Here is a 21,472-nt window from a genome sequence, read left to right on the forward strand (position 1 = left end):
ACACACACACACACACACACACACACACACACACACATCATGCAGTTGAGAGATTTGAGTTATCCTTTGAGGTGACAGCAACCACCATGTGTGCATGCTTCAAGCTCTGTAGCTTGGTTCTCTTCTGAAGAGCTTAGTGGAGCATCTTCTAGTTCTAAGACATCTGTGATGATAGCGTTCCTTGTTCTGAAAACTCAAGTTTAATTGTTTCTGGAAAACATCATAATCCACTCTTTGGTTTTGGATTGATCCCTTTCAGCCGGGAAGTTTTTGTTTTGACGGTCTCTTTTGTTTTGTAAATGTGGCATTTGGAAATTCAAGGGAGCAATTTAATTCCCATTTGCTGAAGTACATTGTCAAAGGACAAGAAACAGGCGCGACGACGTTGGGATCCCAGGATGTTGCCTCACAGATGATGTGATTTTGTTTGCCACACAAAGAACAGAGAGTTTGTTTTTCCAGAAGATGGTCTGTGGCAGAGCCCCTTGCCTCATACCAGGGTCAACTCAGTGTAACCAAATGGCTGGCCGTGGGCCAAGAGGATGACCCATTTAGACCAGGGACAGATTCCTACTCCGTGCCCAGCTTTATTCTTGCTAGATGTTGGGAGCCCATGTTGTCTTTAACCTTTTAAACAGCGTCATTCTGAAAATTCAAATTTGGAGACGAAATCATGGTGGACATTCTTTAATTGATGGAGTATTGCCTGGGGACTCCACTGTGGATCAGCCACCACTCATTGAGATCTCTGCTCATGGGCCACGCTTCCCTGAGTGCTCCCTTCATGTTTTGACCAGACATTTATCTTTGAGATAAGGAAAACTAATCTCGTAGACGTGAAGTGTCTGTGCCCACGGTCACACAGCTGCGATGCATGGCATTATTGAAGAAATCCTCTTTATTCCAAAGCCCTTGTCATTGTGGGAAAACACAGGAGAAAATAATAATGATTTTTAAAAATACCTTGGGGAAAGCCGCAGTGGTGGTAGGATGGAGGTGGAGCTGATGGCGCCCATCGATGGAATTTGGCTGCTCATTCTGAGACTGGTGTTACTGCTAACTATTCAGCCCCAGACGACCTCCAGCCACCACTTCATAGATGCATAGAGCACTCTGTCTTAAAACATGCAAGAAAGGCATGAAGCTTGCAGGCGTGCAGTCCCAACACTGGGGCTAGAACAGAGCTCAGTCCACCTGCTCCCTGTTGTTTTCCTTTTCTGTCCTCATCCATCACGTTCTCCACATTGTAGAATTATTATCTAGTTCTAGGTCAAGTGATTCAGTCCCGGTGTGTCCCACTCGCAGACAGCCAGCACACACGCGGCACTCTGTGCCTGGTAGTGTCCTAGGTGTCTGCCTGTATTCACTCCTCAGTGCCTCACAGTGATCTTGTGAGGTAGACACCATTATCGTCCACTTTACAGATAAGGAAAACAAGGTTTAAAGAGGCCAAGTCCCTCGGCTTTGGGGTGGCTACACTGGGCTGCATGCCCAGACACATGAGCCATGAATCTGAGCCTTGCTCTTCCCGTTGTAACTGTGATTTTGCACAGACTTGTCCAGTACTTGCCCACTTTGGGTTCTTACAAGATTACCACAGTTCTGGATGGAGCCCAAGGTTATTAAATCCTCCCTGGATCCGGGTCCTTATTTGAATATTCATAGAATTCCATGTTTCCAGGCTGCTGAAGAGCATCTTTAAAGACTGTGTTTGTTTGTTTAAATCCCCCTCCCCAGAGCTACAGTCAGTCCCCTGGAAGTTCTGCCTAGATCCTGCTCCTCTCCCTAGTTCTTTTTTCTTACTGGTACCTGGAGCATTTTCTCCCCAGACATATATTTAACTACCTGTCTTAGTTCAGATGTCTATTGTTGTGATGAAGCACCGTACCAAAATCAAGTCAGGGAGGAAAGGGTTTATCTCATCACCTTGTAGTCTGTCATCCAAGGAAGTAGCAGAAACTCAAGTCAGGAACTAAGCAAGAACGAATGTCGAGGCCTTAAGGAATGCTGTTTACTAGTTTGACCCTAATGGCTTGTTCAGTCTGCTTTCTTATAGCATCCAGGGTCACCAGCCAAAGGGTGGTACCACGTCCTTGTGAGATGGGCCCTTCTATATTGATCATTAGTCAAGAAAATGCCTAACACATTCATCCACAGGCCAATTCTATGGAGGTATTTTTCTCAGTTAAAATCCCTTCTACCCAGATGACCCCTGCTTGTATCGAGTAGACATAAAGATTAGCCAGTGCAGAGCCTTCCTTCCCATCCCTGCTAATGGACACTCAGTGCTTTGACTCCAATACACAGACCTGCGTGTCCTCTATGTGTTCAGTACGTGCGTACTTGGTTATGCACTCCCCCCAAGACATTTGTCCCCCTTAAGTCCCAACACTGCCCCAAAGAGAAATATTGTCCCAAGATTTTGAGGTTGGGAGGGGGGTTGTTTTGTTTTGTCTTTCTGCGTTTATCCTACTTGGCCCTGAGGATGTTACCTTAGTCAACATCTCCCACCCCACCCTCCAGCCTTCTGACTTGTGTAGCAAATCAATGAATGCCAAATAAAGGCAGCTCATACAGAGAGGCTTCACCTGAGGTGGGAATTAATTCAGGTAGCATAACCGGAGAGAAAGGATGAAAACAGAGCAGCCGCGTGAGGCGGTCTCCAGTCCTCTGGGTTTGTAGCGAGGCAGGCCTGGTGAAACGGATGTGATGTCAGATTTAACCTTACTGGGAAAGGGTATCAACAAAAAGAAAACTGCACGTGCTGATTATGGCTCTCAGCAGAGGCTGTCGCTTTGTTGTAGGCTTCATTGTGCGTACCTTCTTCTCTGTCACCCACCCTGCATGGCCTAAAAGGGATTCCAGAGCTGGGAGAAGAGAAGAGAATTATGTCTAGGTAGAGTCACTTTTACGCCTCAGACTTGGCTTCTGAATTCTGATGTTCGGTGACATTCAAAATGCGTTGGTCCTTAACGTTTATCCCAGTCACAGCAATCCTCCTGCCTCAACCTCCCAAGTGCTAGTATTACAGGAGTGGGCCACTAGATCCAGCTAGTGCCAGGTTTCAGGTGGTTCTTTTCAAAAACTGGGAAATGTAAGTTAACACTAAGATTCTGAGGCTGGCTGTGCCGTGTTGTCTCTTGGAGGCATTTCTTTCTAATAGATGTTAAGTCCACAGATGGAAAGGACTCAATTCTAATCACTTCTGACTCTTCACCACATCCATCAGTGCCTGGTTAGACAAATTTCCCTGGAGGGTGACACCCTAGCTCCCAGCCTATCCCAGCTACCTTCTAACTCTACAGAGATCTTGGATTTGCATCTCAAGTCTACATAAAGTGAGGTCATGACCACTCCATGATGGTTAAGGGGAAAGTTTTATTGTAGATATTAGGGAGAGTACAGCCAGAGGACTCTGGAAGAGTCTGGAGCAGAGAAAAAAAGTAGTAGGTTGAACATGACCAGCAAACTAGAGTTGGCCATGGGGGCAGTGAATAAGAAAGGAAGGCAGAGTGTCCCTAAAGGAGACCAGGAGAGAGGGGCAAGAAAGAGGGGACCAAGAGAGCACATGGCCAAAATGGCAGGGCTCTATGGGGGATGGGAAACTGGGGAGTGGAAGCCCATGAACTAGAGAAGTTTGGGGTGGGGGCAGGTTGAGACGAGTCACAGGTACTGAGAGACCTAGAGGACAGCATGCACTTTGGTATGCTAATTGGCACCTCCTATAGACATTTGTCCCTTTGGACAGAGATGGGGAATGGCTCCTTTGGTAGAGGGGACAGTCTCCAGAATTTGGGAGAGTGGAGTTTCCTTTGGACCCGACAAAGACCTGTGAGTTTGTTGGTTCTTCTTTCTCTTTCAGGAAGCAGGGGCTCATCATCCGCCCCCCAAATGGTGGCTCTGAGGTTCCAGAGCAAAAGCCAGGCCTGACCGGCTGACTGGTAGCCTTGGTAGTCGTTGTTTGCAGCATTCCCTGACAGACTGGAGCTGTTTTTACTACAGTACCCCACTTTTCGTGTAAACTGCATGTCCATGTTAAGGCACGGACATATCCTGTTTGTTTTCATAGCTGTGTATTATTTAGCACTGTGGAGAAAAATAACCAGTTGATCAAATCTGTGGCTTCATGAGTGCCGCTTAGAAGGATACTAGAATTTCCAAAGTGATTTGTTGTTGTTTTGCTTTTTCTCCTTTATTGCAAAATGAATTTTTTTTCTCACCTACTATATCCTGATTATAGTTTTCCCTCCCTCTCCTCCTCCCAGTTCCTCTCCACCTCCCCTCCAATCCAGATCCACCCCCTTTTTGTTTCTCATTAGAAAAACAAACAGGTTTCTAAGGGATGATAATAATATATAGTATGATAATACAAAAACTAACACATTAAAATGGGGCAAAATAAACAAAGGAAAAGAACCCAAGAGAAGGCACAAGAATCAGACAGAGATCCACTCAGTCACATACTCAAGAGTCCCATGAAAACACTAAACTTTTCGTAGCTATAAGAGCTACGAAAAGGACCTAGCACAGACCTGTGCAGACCCTGTGCATGCCGCCTCAGTCTCTGTAGGTACATAAAAGCTTTGATCTTGTTAATTTAGAGGACCTTGTTCTCCCGGTGTCCTTCATCCCCTTTGCCTCTTACACTCTTTCCACCTCCTCTTCCACAGGAGTTCAGGGTTCTCTGAGCCCTGAAGGGAGGGATTTAATGGAAACATTCCATTTAGGGCTGAGCCTTCTGAGTTGTGTCATTCTCTGCATAATGTCTGGTTGTGGATGTCTGTATTTATTCCCATTGGCTGCAGGAGGAAAGTCCTCAGATGATGGCTCAGCAAGGCATAGGTCTACAAGTATAACAGAATATCATCAGGAATCTTTTTATTGCTGTGTTTGCTTTAAAAAAAAAAGACAGTAGTATTTGGTTTTACCATAGATTCCTGAGCTATCTAGACTCAGGTTCTTGGTCACCCAAGCAGTGACAAGTATCAGTTCCTTCTCATGGAGTGGGCCTTAAATCATGTCAGATATTGGTTAGTTATTCTCCCAAAGTTATTCTATGTACAACATTTATCTAGATTGTTTTAGTATTAATAAAAACTCGTGAGTCAGAAATTGAAATAAAAACCTGGTAAATCTAAGGAACAGGAGAGGGGTGATTGACTGACCCTACACATTTTCCCAATCGAAACACCCCAGAAATCTCAGCCCCTCCTTCTCTTTTCCTGTCCCTCTCTAATTGACTTCCTTAGTATTCCAACACCCCTAGGGATAATCTCAGTGAGCCAATCACTGACTCTGTCCTTGACTCACTGTGGCTTTATTGACACAGAAGATTGGCAGACTGAACAATTCTCCCATAACATTTCCCCCTTTTTTCTAAATGAAAAGGAAGGATTGTAACATAGTAAAACTATATACACTAAGAACAATTATAAAGTAAGAAAGAAATATATTCACAATGTCCAGTCCATTAGTATTAGGAAATTTGAAGAAAAATTACTGCAAGCTCTTAGCCAATGTTCACTTTCTGCCTATAATGAGGCAATTTCAGCATTAATAAAAGTTACCGCAATTTCTACTGGGTTCATTCCTGTTAATTGATGAAATCTCAACTTAAATTTCAGGATCAATTTCTATAGAAACATTTTCTCCATAGGTCTTTAATTATTTTACTCTGTTTGTGTGGCAAAAATTATCCATTCTAAGATATTATCTTCTCTCTGAATAAGAATTCCTATGGGAGAATGTATAGAAGGTATTATGACCAGGATATAATCAAGCTCTGGATCTAAACAATCCACATATACATCCTGTAATTTCTCTTTTACCAAAGCCAATTCTCTCTCAACCACAGCTGATAATTTTCTTGGACTACTTAAGTCCTTGACACCTTGTAAGGTTTGAAATAAATTGCTTAGTTCAAGTTGTTAATCCAATTATGGTCATAGCCAGTTAATATCTCCCTGTAATTTTTAAAATCATTAGAATTTATAATTGATCTCTCCTGATTTGTATTTTCTGTGGTTGAACTTTCTGTAAACCTATCTTATATCCTAGGTAATTAATATGATCTCCTCCTTGTATTTTTTTTCTGTAATCCCCAGCAAGGCAAAATTTTCTTTACAACTTCAAACATTTTTTTCTAAGGTATGCAAGTCAGAAGTCTAAATTAGCTAGTAAGATATCATCCATATAATGACAAATTATATATTGAGGGAGCCGTTAATGAATTGTTTCCAATGGCTATTGTGCAAAATATTGATACAAGGTAAGACTGTTGAACAACCCTTGTGGAAGAATTTTCCACTGATACCTTTTAACGGGCTGAATATTATAAGTAGGCACTGTGATGACAAATTTTTCTCTATCCAGTTTTTGTAAAGGTATGGCCAAAAAAAGGAGTCTTTAAAATCAATAACATTATAGACAATCCTTTAGGTAACAAAGAAGGCAAGAGAATTCTAAGCTGTAACGAGTTATTGACTGAATCACCTTATTTATGGTTCTTAGATCTATTATCAGGCTCCCTTTTCCAGATTTATTTTTAATGACAAATGTAGAATTCCAAGGGTTGGTTGATTCTTTAATATGTTGAGCACTAGCTGCTCCTGTACCAGCTGTTCTAGTGCTTTTAATTTTTCTGATGACCCATCCACACAGCATTGTCAGTTAACCATTTTAAAGGTAAGGCTGTTGGTATCCTTGAAAGACCACCAGCTGCTGTGCCCTGTCTACATACAGCCAAATGATCAGTGACTGTTCTTGATAATATCTTTTAATATTTTTCCCAGAAGCATTCTTTATTTTATGGTTTGTTTCTGAGATTGAAGAAATGTTAATCTGTGTTTTCCATTGCTGCAACAAATTGCATCCCCTTAAATTCATGGCTATATTAGCCACATATGGCTTTAATTTTCCTATATGTCCTTATGGCTCTAGATACTCAATCCATCTTTTACTTTGTTTTACCTGCGATAAAGTTCTAATCCCTAGAGATTGAATATTTACCTCCTGAGGAGGCCAATCTGGTTGCCAAGATTTTGGTGAAATTATTGTTACATCTGCACCTGTGTCTATCAAACCCTCAATTTTAATGCCATTTATATGTATTTTTAGCTTTGACCTCTGATCATGGATAGTAGTTTGCCAAAATATTTGTTTTATGGTATCTTTTTAACCTTGTGTTGTATCTATAGAAGTTCTGTCTTTGGTCACATCCAGAGCAGTGTGGATTTTAACAACAGGTGTCAAGTCTTTTAATTGCTCTGTGGATGAGTTTCTCCATTGCTAACTGGGAATGATTGAGCCAGATTTGATGTTGGGGCCTGTGGAAGCCCCTGAGGACATTTCTCAATGGTAAAGCATTACCTTGCCTGTCCCTTGTTGATCTGCATTTGTTAGTCCAATTCTGGCCTTTGCCACACCTTCTGCATACTTCAGAAAACTGAGGCATTCTGTTTGAATTATCACTAGAAAAAAAAACATTGTTTCTAGAAACATCTTGCCTATCATCTCTTTTCAAATGACCTTATTTACCACAATTAAAGCATCTTATTTTTTTATTTTGTTAATATTTAGAAATTACTTTTCTATCAAAGATACATCATAAATGTGAAAACTAATATTAGCTGTATTTCTAAACAATTCATCTACGGGTGCTGATCTTGCCTTTAAAGGCCTAATCACCATCTTGCATTCTGAATTAGCATTTTCAAAAGCCAAAGATTCAGTTAGTATTTGTCTCTCTTCTGTATCTGATATAATTCTATTCACAGCAGAAGTCAGTCTTTGTGGGGAAAAAATCAGTGAAGGCTCCTTTTGGGTCTTGTATAATTTAAGTAAATGACTCAGTCCTCTTTCCAGATTCTTCAACCCCATCCCAAGCATTCAATGCTGCTATGCAACAAAGTGCCAGGGTGATCATCAAATTTATTTTTTCCACCTGCAAGACACCCATAGTAGCACTAAATAGGGACTTAACTCCCTGCATTGCGATATTTCCCATTCTTAATATGGAAAAGACCCCCCCCCCATTTTAAAACCTAATTTCCCATTTAAGAATTCCCAGGTGTGTCTCCTGACCTGCTGACGCAGACAACGTAGGCAGAGCTGGGGGGAGGAGGTAAATCACCTGCAGTAATGGTATTCAACTGTGCTGGCAGGGAAGGCAGGCATGGGGGAGTGCCCTGAGTCATGCTAATTGCATGCCCGGGTCAGGGGCCACTGTAGCTGCTCATGTGTAGTGCAAGAAGGGAGGGTGAGCTGTAGGAGAAACCCATGCAGCTGGGACATAGCACAAAAGAGGACCAAACCACCTGCCAGGAGTGGCGGTGGTGGCCAGTGGCTTCCAGAGCATGCAAGGAAACTGCCGCTGGCTTTGTTGAGCTATAGGGCTATTGACGCATTGCCAGCTGAAGATACCTGCTCACACAGCAGCAGGGTTGGGGGGAAACAGTGTGCTAGTGCATAGGGCAGCCCCAACGACAGAGCTGGCTGGTGGTGGGGGTTGGGGACCAGCACAACTGTGATGGCTTCACCACCTGGGTGTGATCTAAAGCCACACATTAGATGCCAGATATAAAGTTTACCTAAATTATTCTAGTATGAGTAAAAACTTGGGAGTCAGAAATTGAGATAAAAACCTGATACATCCAAGGGACAGTGGAAGGATGATCCGCTGACCCTTCTCTCCACATTTTCCTGATCCAAATACCCTGGAAATCTCCCTCAGTCCCTCCTTCTCTCTTCCTGTCCTTTCTATCTGACTTCCTCAGTCCTCCAACATCTCTATGGCTAATCCCAGTCAGCCAATCACTGATTCTGTCCTTGATTCAGGGTGACTTTATTGGCACAGAGGATTGGCAGTGTGAACAATTATCCCGCAGCAGCTTTGTGTGACCATTGCACTGACATATCTTGCAGACAGAACATCCTTCTCCATCTAAGGGTTTGTGGCTGTGTTAGTGTTTATATTTCTCTTTTGGTAAGGTGCAGAATTAATTCCTGTACCAAAGACACTAGAACATAGGAGTGAAGGTTCTATGTAAGCACCGACTCGACTTCTTCATGTGCAATGAGTTGCAAGGGTGTTCTTCAGCAATAGGACCATGCAGGCAATTTGCAGAGAGCAACCTATTGTCTTGGCAACAGTCGGGGTTATTTGGAGATGCCCATGGGACTACTTTGGCCAGCATCTCAATTAGATGTAATCCAATCCCAGGACTGGAAACTTCATTTGACCACAAGAGATGTCTAGCTGAGGCTCTGTCTCCCCATTATCTGGCAATTCCAGTTAGATCTCCTTCATATACGTTGCAATGCACAACACCTGTCTGCACTCTATGCACTACCATACAGTTCCCAAGCTTCGGGCAAGGGACTGGAGGTTGAAACACACAAACACACACAGACAGAAACAGAGACACGGACCTCTAGTCACTGGTAAGAAGCCCTTTATTCAATAGCACCATGGAGGCTTATATACCCAACAGTCAGGTGGACCAACAGGTGAAAACCTTATCCTCTAATCCTCAAGGCCAAGGCAACACGGGCTCGTGAAGCAGAGTTGGTAAACAACTTTGACACAGCTTTCAGTAACTCAAATTAGAAGGAAAGTAAAGATCTCTAGTAGGGAAGAGCAGCTGGAGGCCAGGCCTCCAAATGGTCCCAACATATGTATATATTTTAGGAAGCTTCTACTGTATTAGGTTTCCATACTATCACCAAAATGACCCTTAATTTTAGCTGTCTCTCCCCTTTCTCCCTCCCTTGTCCCTCTCTTTCCTTCCACTCCCCATCCATGCAGAACTATCTATTCCATTTCCCTTTCCTAATGAGATCTATATGTACCTTCTAGTCCCTTGCTCTATACCTAATCCCTGTGGTTCTATGGATTGTAGCTTTGTTATTACTTACTTGGCAGCTAATATCCACATAGAAGCGAATAGGTACCATATTTCTCTTTCTGGATCTGGGATACTTAACTTGGGATGATCCTTTTTCTAGTTCCTTCCATTTATATCTGGTGTTTACTTTTAATTGTTAAGAGGTAACTCAGTGGGTAAAGTAGTTGCCTCATGACAGTAAGGACCTGAATTTAGAGTCCCAGACCCACATAAAGTGTGAACCTGTGTGCTCAGTATGCCTCTGGCAAGATTCAAAGTTAAGACAAATAAATCCCCCAAAATTCACAGGTCACCTGCTCTTGCATACACAGTGCTGAACAAAAGAAACCCTGTCTCAAACAAGGCAGAAGGCGAGAACCAAAACTCAAAGTTGGCCTCTGACTTCCACAGGTTCACATGTGTGCCCATACATGCGCGCACACACACACTTGCATATACATACATGTCACAAATATACAGAGAGAGAGACAGACAGACAGACAGAGACAGAGAAACAGCAGGGTTGGTGTCTGTTAACAAAGTTAGATAAACCATGCGCAGAGTTTTAGAGCGACATTTTCAAATCACCACACCGTTGCCTGGGGACCCTATCGTATCTCCCGGCTTGCTTCCTACTTCTGGAAAACTTGAGGAAAATGCCAGTGTTGTGGAGATCACCTGAAGGTTCCCACTTACTCCACCCAAGAGCGTCTACCTCTGTGGGTTTGAGGGGAGGAGGCCTGGAAATCTTTATCTAAATAAGCTCCCCAGCTGGCTGTGTGAAAAGAGGGTTTATACTGTCTCAAATCACTGTTGCTGCGGAATGTGCTCTAAAATGACAGGCCTTGCTCTGACCAAGAGCCTTCCTTCCCTTCCCTCCCCTACAACCTAAGCTGCTCTCTGGGAATGAAATCTCATAAAACCCAGTTTAATTGTTGAGCCTTGCTTCCTCTTCCAAGCCATCAGCCCATGCCCGTTGGGGGCCATCTGGCTAGCCAAGGTCTCTCACCTCCAGCACTGCTGACTTTGTAGACTAGCTGAAACTTTATTGCATGGATTACCATCACATGGATTGTGGGAACTGCGGCAACATCCCCGACCTTTACTGACTGTATACCAATAATGCATCCTCAGCCCCACCTTGTGACAACCAGCATGTCTCCAGACACTGCAGAAAACTGCCCACTGCTGAGGCCCACTGGCCTAGGCCAATGACGTCATCTCCTTGGATAAGGCTTCCCCGTCACGCCTGGTAATGAAAGATGAAAAGGGATTTGTTCCTGCCCCTCACCCCCACACCCTGCTGATGCTTATTGTCCAGAAACTCAGGTCAGAGGTGAGATGTATGCTACACTAGACATTATCCATGGCTCTCAGGCCAGCTCACTTGGCCCACATAGCAAAGAACAAGAGATCCTGTCTCAAACGAGCTAAAAGGCAAGGACTGACAAACTGACAAACTAATAAACCTGAAGCTGTCCTCTGATTGTCACACCTAATATCTCTCTCTCTCTCTCTCTCTCTCTCTCTCTCTCTCTCTCTTTCTCTCTCTCTCTCTCTCTCACACACACACACACACACACACACACATTTTTGAAGCAAAAGAGGGTGGAGAAATCTACTGTGTCCAACCAAAGGACCCAGAAACACAGAAGACTTTCAGACAGTGCCATGTTGTTCCTGATACCCCAGAGAAAACCATGGCCTAAACATTATTCCACCAGTGAAGTATGAATGAAGGAGAGGGTCAACCGTCCACCTTCACTGAGGTGAAGCAAGCCCCACCACCACCACTACTCCTTGCCCTACTTTCCTCTACCAGTGTGATGACGGAGATTAAAGATAAATCCGGGTAGAGAGTGGAGACTTCCAGTACCTCTCAGGAGACCAGATCCATTAGGCAGGTGCACAAGTAGGGGCTGAATGGGAACAAAAGCAAGGCATGCACAACTGCTCCAGACAGGGGCACATCGGTGCAAACAGGACCACCCACCCCTTCCATGTAACAAGGAGGCTGTCCCTTGAGAGTCCATGAAGACCATATGAATACCCAAGCCTCTCTTTGGAGTAATGAGTTGGAAACACTCCCTACTTCTAATAGAAGAGTGTCAAAGAAAGCCCATGGAACCAAAGGTTCCCATATTTCATAACAAGGATTTAATTTTAATGCGATTCAGTAGGAGGACCACAATGAGTGAGAAAGAGACAATAGATGCAGTCCTGGAATAACAGCAGTGTAAGAACTGGCAAAGGTTAGGAAGTGGCCGTTATAAAAATGCTTTAATGAGAAATTATGAGCGTACTTCCAACAAATAAACAAATACAAACATCTCATCAAATAGAAAAGAGAAAGAACCCTGTAGACAATTTAGAACTGAAAAGCAAAACAAATAAGAAAAAAAAACTCACCAGATGAGCTCATCACCCAAACAGTGGGGACCGAAAGAAACAACCATGCACTTGAGGGTGGAGCGATCGAGAGGCTAGATCCTGAGAAAATAGACTGGGCACCTGTGGGGCTGTCACAGAAGATCTGACCGTCCTGTCATCATTGTTTCATGCAGCCAGGAGAGAGATAACAGAGCAGAAAAACCACTCAGAGAGCTACAAGAGTCTGTCTTTACCTCCCAGGATGAGTTCCAAGATGCCGTGTGCACCTGAAATCATGGATAATCCCAAACCATGTATACCCGCAGTCTAACACCATGACGTCACTGTGATAACTCCAATGATGCTCACTAAGTGACTAATGGCACGTAGCAGATATAGTGTGGCTTCCTCAAACTGAGATTCTCCTTGAAAAAGTTAGGCAGGCAAATCTCCATGGAAGGTGCCCAACCAGCGTGAGATCAGGGCTGCTCCCTTACTTTGTTTGGATGCCCTGAGCTCTCAGGTCTACTCAGAGTAGACCTGCTCATTTAGAAAACAATGCCACGTCCCGTGATGTGTCCTGAAGGCCGAAGGAGACCAAAGATCTAACACAGTCTAATATCGCAATCATAAGTACTGTATCAGAAGGGCTAATGATGGTCACGCAGGCAGCATAGAGCCCGGCTCCAGGCTTGTGACAGCATTGCAAATGTGGGAACACTGTTTTTATTTGTTTATCTCAACCATGCTGATTTTAATACCTCATGCTGCATTTCTGTATGATCCCCAGATGGTTTAGGAATTTGCCTTGGATCTCATAATAGGAGCGAAGGCAGATGGCAAGAGATGCAAGAGCTGGGGCTGGAGAGATGGCTCGGTGGTTAAGAGCACTGACTGCTCTTCCAGGGGACCTGGGTTCAATTCCCAGCACCCACACGGCAACTCACAACTGTCTGTAAAACTCCAGTTCTAGGGGACCCGACACACATGGCAAAGCACCAATATACATAGAGTAAAAATAAATAAATTTACAAGAGAGAGATGCAAGAGCTGCCTGTATCCTTGCCTAGCCTGTGATTGCAAATCAGTTCAGAGGCCCAGAAGTTCTGCGTGTGTGTTAACTTTCTGTTGCTGGGACAAAACATCTAAGGAAATCAATTTTAAAGGAGAAAAAAGATGTTTGGTTTCTGAATTCAGAAGTTTCAGGCCACTGGGCTTCATTATTTATGGGCCCATGGTAAGGCTGAGCATCCTGCTTGGGTAGTATGATGGAGGAGAGCCGGTCACCTCTCAGAGGAAACAGGAAGAAGGGGTTCAACAAGGCCGCTACCTCCCAAAGGCTGCACCACCTCCCATTAGCACCACAGCACCACAGACTGACCACTAAGCCCATATCAACACATGGCCTTTGGGGGACATTTCCCAGCCACAGTGAGATAAATGGCTCCTCAGTGGGCAGCTGTGGACACACTCACGGGGGCTGGGAGAGTCCTGTGTCAACCTGGAAAGCACTTCCAAGTGAGGAGTCCTGAAGGCTGTCCAGAGGGGACTGACTTCCTTTCCGTGTGGCCTGAGGCTGTAAGGACGGTTTCCCACGCCCTCACTGCAACCAGGCCTGAGACTGAGGGTCCAGAATTAATGTTCAAAAAGTACTCTGACCAGAGGACTGGCTCACACCTTGCAGAAATGAAGTTGGTTCTTGGTATGGCTTCCCAGTGTCTTTGGCTCTACTCCAAGTGTCCCTCCCGGGCCTCCCTGGACTCCGTGGGCAGCTGGGAACTTGCCTGGCCTGGCTGGGTGGGAAGATGGCAGTCTCCAGTTTCCTGTCTGGCTCCCTCCCTTCCACATTCCTCTTCTAACTTGTTCGATAGTTTTAAACTTCTTCCCTTGGGTTCCAGAAATCGGTGACCCTGAGTCCATGGGAGCTGAGAACTTACCTGCGAGGTGGCCTAAATAAAGCTGATCCGATCGGAGCTCAGTAACCAAAGGGACTAAATTTAGCTGAAAACAAATAACAGAAGGGGGGACAATTTTGTGAATGTCGTTGCTGTTTGCAGATTTGTATACCAGGGAGTTTCTAAAAGTGATTCTAGTATTCATCGTACTTACTCAGTCACCAGGAGCTTTCTCTTGTCCCCACCCACTCTAGCCTAATCTTCTGCTGGTTCCCTCTCTTACCCAAGGCCAGAAGCTGGAAGGTACCCAGGTGTGAGGCTTTCTTCCCTCCACACCCCCGCACGTCACTCTGTAGCACAAACCATCATATATCTCTTGCCTCCGCCGGGAGTTTTTCGTTCCTGCCTCCCATATATCTTCTTCCTGTGGCCAGGAAGAATTTTAAAGACATGAGTCCTGCCTTGCCTAAATGGGGAAAGGCAGCTATGAGCCCACACACTGGGGACTTCAGCTCAACTTGAGCAGATGAGAGAAAAGGGGGTAACTCGGCTGCTGCTTTGGGTGCTGCAGAAGCACAAGTCTTCCAGAAGAAGGCAACTGATCCACAAGGCCCCCCAAAGACTAAAAGAGCCAGGTGACCACAGAAGCCCTCAGCACATTCTATCATTTTATAGAAGCAGGAAGTGAGGCTGTAAATACCACGTTTGGGGGGTCTTGAAGGTATAACTCCGTTGGTGGATGCTTGCCTAGCATGCACAAAGCCCTCAGTTCACTCCCCAGCGCTGCCTAAACCAAGTGGGGTGGTAAAGCCTGTGATTCTAGTCCTGGGGGCGGGGTGAGGGTGAAGCCAGAAGAATCAGAAGGTCATCCTTGACTAATATCGAGTTTGAAGGCATCCTGGGATGTATGAGCTCTTGGGATAGATTAGGGGTGGGGGAAAACAGCATTTTTGTTACTAGTGAATGTTCTGTTACCCATCAAGACCCTCAGAACACAACAGCGAGCCAAACAAAGGCATCCTTGCGAGAGGACCAAGAAATGGTAGAAACCCCGATTCCCGGAACTATAACACCTTTATGAATATTTGCATAGAACACATCCATGCCCTGAAATCCACCCATTGAAGGTGTGCCGGTGAGAAGTTTTTAATATGCACAGAGTTGTGTGACCACCATCCTAATTTTAGAAGATTTTTATCACTCGAGAAAGAAACTCTGTCCTCATTAACCTCACGCCCTGGTTCCTTCCACACCCACTGCTTCAGCCAGCTCCTGGAGGCCAGCGATCTGTCTGCCTTTGTAGGCCTCCTCATTCTGAATGAGAAGTATGGAATTGGAATTGTACAGAATCAGATTGCGTGGAGTCTTTCATGACTGGCTTATTTCAGTTACCAAAGAATTCTAAAGGTCTGTACGCGTCATTACATGCATTGGTGCTTTGTTCCTTTTGACCAAGAGGACGTCTCTCTGTGGTATAAACTATACTTGGTTTGGCCATACACTGACAGACACGTTTTGACTATCAAGAGCAATACGGCCAGGAACATTGTATATAGGGATTTGTGTAGCCGGGACTTGAGTTCGAACCTATTCCTTCCAAAGCCTAGTGCAGGCACTTCTTAGCAGTCCCCAGGTCTCATATGGAAGCCTGCCCACTGGTTGGTGGAGATTCGAGGGAAACAGTCCATGAACTTGTATCCTGCCCCAGAGGCTTCCTGAACTCTGGTTGTCTCTTAGGCCTGAGCAAGCAGAGGACGGCCTCCAATACGTTTTCTGTTCTTCATGCAGGAACAGACAGAGAGAGAAGGCCCAGTGGGTGGGTTCTGAGATGCATATAAAAGTCTGGGCAGCATCCACAATGACAGCTTACGTATGACCATCTTCAGTCTTAGAACTGACCACAGGGCTTGTACTTCGGGTCCACTTGTGGCTCTTTCCTAAAACAGACGCCTTTTTCCCTGATTCTCTCAGGATAAAAAAGGGTTGTGACACCACCCGGTGTTGGGAGAGAACTAGATACATGCACAGAGTCCAGCAGTCCAGCGAGCGGTCAGTTCTACGCTTTAGCTGATTCTGGGAACAAGCCCCAGTGGATGCTCCATCATCTAATAGCTGAATAATATTTTCTCCTACCTATTTTCACAGAACTCAACCCGATGCCTCTTGTCTGTGTTCCTATCACCCTTCTGCTTGAATTCGGGAGGAAAGACTGCCTGTTTGTGCATTCCAAGTAAGGCCCTTGGCACCACTGAGGTGCTCAGAGAAAGGGGCAGCGGGAAGCAGGCGGGCAGCCAGCAGCACAGGGAACCGCTGTTTTCACCTGGTTGCTTGGTCCTGGCAGTGAATTCCCTGCCAGGCTGGCAGGGTGGAGATGGCAGCATCCACTAGGCCCAGAGGGGACAAAGCACTCAAAGCACTTGAGTCCCACAAGCCGGGGTCACTGTAACAAACGGTGGAGCCGGGAGAGAACTTGACAGTCAGCGACAGCTGGAGCAGATGGCATTTGTCCTCAACTCACAAAGCACAGGGACTTGCCAGTTATCTCTCAGCCACGCCTTCAGCCCTGCTCAGAGCTGGCCTCATTTCAGCCTCTTTTGCAAGCTGCTGCCATTTAGAGGAGCAAAACATGGGTGTCCTGGGCTACCGGGTTCTCCCAGGCCTTTACCCCACATTTGTTACCTCCAAGATTCACACTTAACCACAGTCCAGCTAATTAAAGCTTACAACAGCATCGGCGTCCTGCCCGAAACAATGGATTTCTAGCAGAGGCTTTCTCTGGCGCATTGAGCTCCTAGGTCTTTCCATCTCTATGGAGAAACTGCTCTGGGGTGGAGCATCTTCCTCTAAGATCTACTGCTGCATTAAGTGATTCGGTGTTTTCTTGCCTGGGAATAGCCTGTCTTCTTTCTCTGCTCTTCCCCGTGGTTCTGAAGATTATGTCCACCTACCTCTAAATCAGTGATTCTCAACCCGTGGGTCGAGACCCCCATCTGGCGGTTAAGCGACTTTTTCACAGGGGTCGAGTATCAGATACCCTGCATATCAGACGCTTACATTACAATTCACAACAGTAGCAAAATTAGTTTTGAAGTCGCAGCAGAATAGTTTTATGACTGGGGGTCACCACAACACGAGGAACTGTATTAAAGGGTTGCAGCATTAGGAAGGATGGGAACCACTGCTCTGGGTGGCCCTAAGCATCTCTCAGCATCCTATGTAGCAGATGCTGAAGTTTAAAGATCACCCCACCCGCTATGGTCTGAGCGTGTCTCTCGGAAGCGCAGGAGCTAGGCTCAGACTCCGGCACACTGATTTGAGACAGTAGACCCTTTAAGGTGTGGAGGCCTAGTGTAAAGAAACTAGGTCATAGGTCTCTACCCTCATAAGGAATTAATGCAGGCCTTGCAGGGTATATTAGTTCTCACAGAGCAGTTATAAAGCTAAGTCTACCCTCACCAGCTAGACCCCCTTCTGCATGCAGCCGTCTTCCCCATTCTGTTCAGCCACGTTGTGGTGCACCCAGAGAGACCCTCACCAGCAGCCCAGCAGGTATGACAACCTGATCTCAGATCCTCTAACTTAAAACCTGTGAGGTAAATAAACCCCTTTTCTTTAGAAAATGCCCAGCCTTGGGTATTGTGTTATAATAGCAGAAAATGGACTAAGACATCATCTAATTAGACCCCAGGTCCAAAGCAGATCAGGCACGCTCTGTGTGGTCCCTAAGTAGGTACCAGAAGCAGTGTTTGGGGCTGCTACTTCCTTCTGATGCCATGGCTCCCTGTACGGATGCCTTTCCAGAAATAAGACAGAAAGGCAAAAGTCGGCAATCCTGCAGGCATGGTTGGGCCTTGAGAACGAACAACTGCCCTTGGCTGCTTCCCTCTCCCCTCTGTCTCCTGGATTTCCTAACCATATTGGTGTAACCACCTTCAAGAGCTCCCCAGGTCTCTTCCTGGACTATTTTCGGGGAAGCGGTAAATAGATCGTAAGGAATCTGTTAGAATCCTGCTCTGATCATTTGAGGATTGTACTCAGGAAACCACCCGTTTGCTTGTTCCTCTGATTTCTTGGGTTCACGCCACCAGGCAAATTTTCTCTCCTCGTGCAGGGTGACAAACAAGACCCATGCCACTCTGGGGTCCTGTAGCCTTGTACAGTGTCTCAGGTGGGCAAATAAAAGCTGAAGAGGCTTCATGCCCATCCTATTGGAAATGAAGCCGCATTCTTGATTCCAGTGGAGTCTCACTCTATGAGGGTAGACTCATAGAGCGAGGGGAACGGCTCGCCCGTTGGTCGCACTGGCTAGTCTCCACACCGCACGGGCGTCTCCAAAGACCCTCATAAAGAATAAATACTATCATCACAGACAGCAAAGGAGATGCTGAATCCTAAAGTCTCTGAAGCTTCCATAATGCAGGTTCCAGAGCCTGTGGATTTCATGGTTGGTCTTCTTGCTACCCACCTGCAACCAGTGGCTTGCAGTACTGCAACCAGTGGCTTGCAGTACTAGTACTGGTGCCCAGAACATTGCTGACCAGGTCCAGACACCTGGGGAAGGGCAGACAGGTCTCTTGCCTCGGTGAGTTTCACACAGCCTGCCTTGAAGTGTAAAGGCAGGTGCCGGCTCCTGGCCTTTCAGAACATCGCCTGACTCTTTTATGAGATTACAGGCCCTTTCATCTTGGCTTTGGCCCGGTTTTTCTCCTTCCTAGCAAGGCTCCAAAGACAAGAACAAGGAGGGGATGCTCATTCATAGCAGAGTCCCCGCTGGGCACGGCGACCTGGCCTATGCATCTTCCAGCCATGTGCTTTTGAGCAGAGCAAGCTGGGAAGGAGCGCAGAGGACAGGGTTAAGAGGGGTCTTTTCCCTAGCACCAGGAGGAAGTTGCATTGCATCCTGGGAATGCTCTGATCATGCCTCTGCTTTGTGTCTTCCACTTCAATCCAGTGGAAAGCGGCTTTGGGGCCTTTTCTTTCTCTTTTTCTTCTTTCCTTAGAAGGGCTCTTTTAAGGCAGGGGCTGAGAACACATCGCACCTCTTGGGCTCCTGCTTTCTGAGTGTACGAACACGCACCCGCCTGCATTCTTTGCTGTGTTTGTTCGTCCTCTTGCTTTGCAAGTTGGCTTGCCTTCAAACAGCACAAACGGGGTTTCCCTCCTGTGTTTCTCTCAATGAAACACCGGGAGCTGGACACTCTCTGAAATCCCAATTCCTTCCAACCACCCGTCTGCCCTGTCTTTTAGCAGTCTTCCATGGAGCGTCTCTCCGCAGGCAGGCAGTGCTAGCAACTAGAAACAGAACAGGACCGTGACAAAACAGGATCTCTGCTCTTAGCACTTATACTTCTTCCGGACACTTTTCAGACACGGACACACACATACACACACACACACACACACACACACTCTTGGAACTCATGCTTCTTCCAGACACTTTTCAGACACGGACACGCACACACACACACACACACACACACACACACATGCTCTTGGCACTCATGCCTCTTCTGGACATTTTTTGGACATGGACACACACATACACACGCACACACACACACACACTTGGTACTCATGCTTCTTCCGGACACTTTTCGGACATGGACACACACACACACACTTGGTACTCATGCTTCTTCCGGACACTTTTTGGACACGGGGACACACACACACACACACACACACACACACGCACTTAGTACTCATGCCTCTTTGGACACAGGGAAACACACACACACACACACACACACACACACACGCTCTTGGCACTCATGCCTCTTCCGGACACTTTTTGGACCCCCCCCCAGCTCTAGCTCCACCACTGTCCTCTTAGCCCCCTCCTCCCCAGGCTGTGCACCCCAGTCCAGCCATTGCTCTCACAGCTGTCGACTTCTGCCCTCACCCTTCTCCAACCAGGGCAGTCTTTCAAGATCCACTTCATGGGCCTCGCCCCTTACCTCTGTGCAGCTTCTGCCTCCGTACCTACTGGTACGAGCCAGAAACAGCCCTGGGTCTTCTTCACTAAGAGCTTTCACCCCACATTGTGTATATTTAGGGACTGTGCTTCTAGAAATGTCCAACCTCGGGCTTCAGTTAGGTCACTGTGCCTAGACCTTGTCCCCGCTCACTGTAGGAAGCCTCCGGGCTGTGATCATTCCTCGCCCTCCTTTCTGGAAGTCCTCCAGGAACTCTCCAGGTATCCGTCATTCTACGGAGCACCAAATAACCGCCTCCTAATCCATCCAGAATAAGGGCAATTGAACTCCTGCCCCTGCTCCAGAAGCCACACAACATCTACACCGTTCTCTGACACAGCCCACAATCCTCAGCATCTCTCAGTCCAGGAGACTCTGTTGTGGTGTGGAGATGGTTTCTGTCTTAGCCCGGCCCTGCCCCATGCTCTATTCTACCATGAGACTTGAGATTTCTGTTGAGACAGCTGTCGATTTCGCTTTCTCTCCTCTTCACATGCGGATCCCTGGGACCTGGGCCAAAGGGTGATCTGATAAAAATCAGGCAACAGGCCATTGTCAGAACTGGATTTCCATCTGATGACTAAAAATCCAGTGTTCTCAAGTCAGGTTACTGTCTCCCCTAAGGATATATTACTTCCCCCAGACAAACCCTCGGGGCCAAAGATGTCACAAAATTACAGTCAGGCCTATCCTGCTACAATTCTCAAGGTGTCCTGATGTGTCTGAATCTGGAAACAAGCATAACATAGACCAAAAAGGCACACACATACCATTGTCCTTTCCTTGCCCAGAGCAGGCATCAATAATCAATCACAGCACAGGTTCTAGCTAATGAAGCCAAGAAATCCACACAACATAGACTTGATCTCCACTATGAGGCCTTCCAGATCCCCTCACTGGAAATGACTCTATTTTTTTGTTGGTGGTGATGGTAGTTTTGTTTTTTTGTTTTTCTTGTTTCGTGGCTCTCAGGACTCCACTACTCCTGCCTGAGCTCATCTGGCTTATAACAATAAAACTGATAGCCAGATTTAAGCTCTGGTCTTGCTTGACCCAGGACCTATTCTGCCTTTCTTAAGCGCATTTACTCCTCAAAATCATGTGAAGTTGGTACCCACATTGTCCCCATGTGACCAATGAGGAAACTGGATACAGAAATTATTGTTCTCACATTAGAGACTATATCCTACCTACTTTTGTTGTCTCAGTCATGGAAGAACTGTTTTTTTATTAGCTGGTCTTCTGTTATTTATTAGCTGTTTATTGACAACTGCCATGGCCCCTGAGATGAAAGTAGATTCTAGCACCATGCTTGAGGTAGCCAATATAAGAGACTTTGTTTTGAGGA

General features: G+C 45.9%; 1 protein-coding gene across 4 annotated transcripts in view; it reads left to right on the plus strand.

Moving 5' to 3' along the window:
* Zhx2 (zinc fingers and homeoboxes 2) overlaps positions 1 to 21,472 on the plus strand; it is a 150,406-nt gene that overhangs the window by 90,703 nt on the left and 38,231 nt on the right. The window contains exon 3 of one of the 4 annotated variants that reach the window (XM_087898787.1): positions 16,295 to 16,379. The exons of the other annotated variants lie outside the window; for them this stretch is intronic. The gene's annotated coding sequence lies outside the window, so the exon portion shown is untranslated. The remainder of the gene's footprint in view (positions 1 to 16,294; positions 16,380 to 21,472) is intronic. 4 annotated transcript variants of the gene reach the window in all.

The sequence above is a fragment of the Myodes glareolus genome, chromosome 19 (assembly GCF_982192425.1).
Source record: "Myodes glareolus chromosome 19, mMyoGla1.1, whole genome shotgun sequence".
NCBI classification, from domain to species: domain Eukaryota; kingdom Metazoa; phylum Chordata; class Mammalia; order Rodentia; family Cricetidae; genus Myodes; species Myodes glareolus.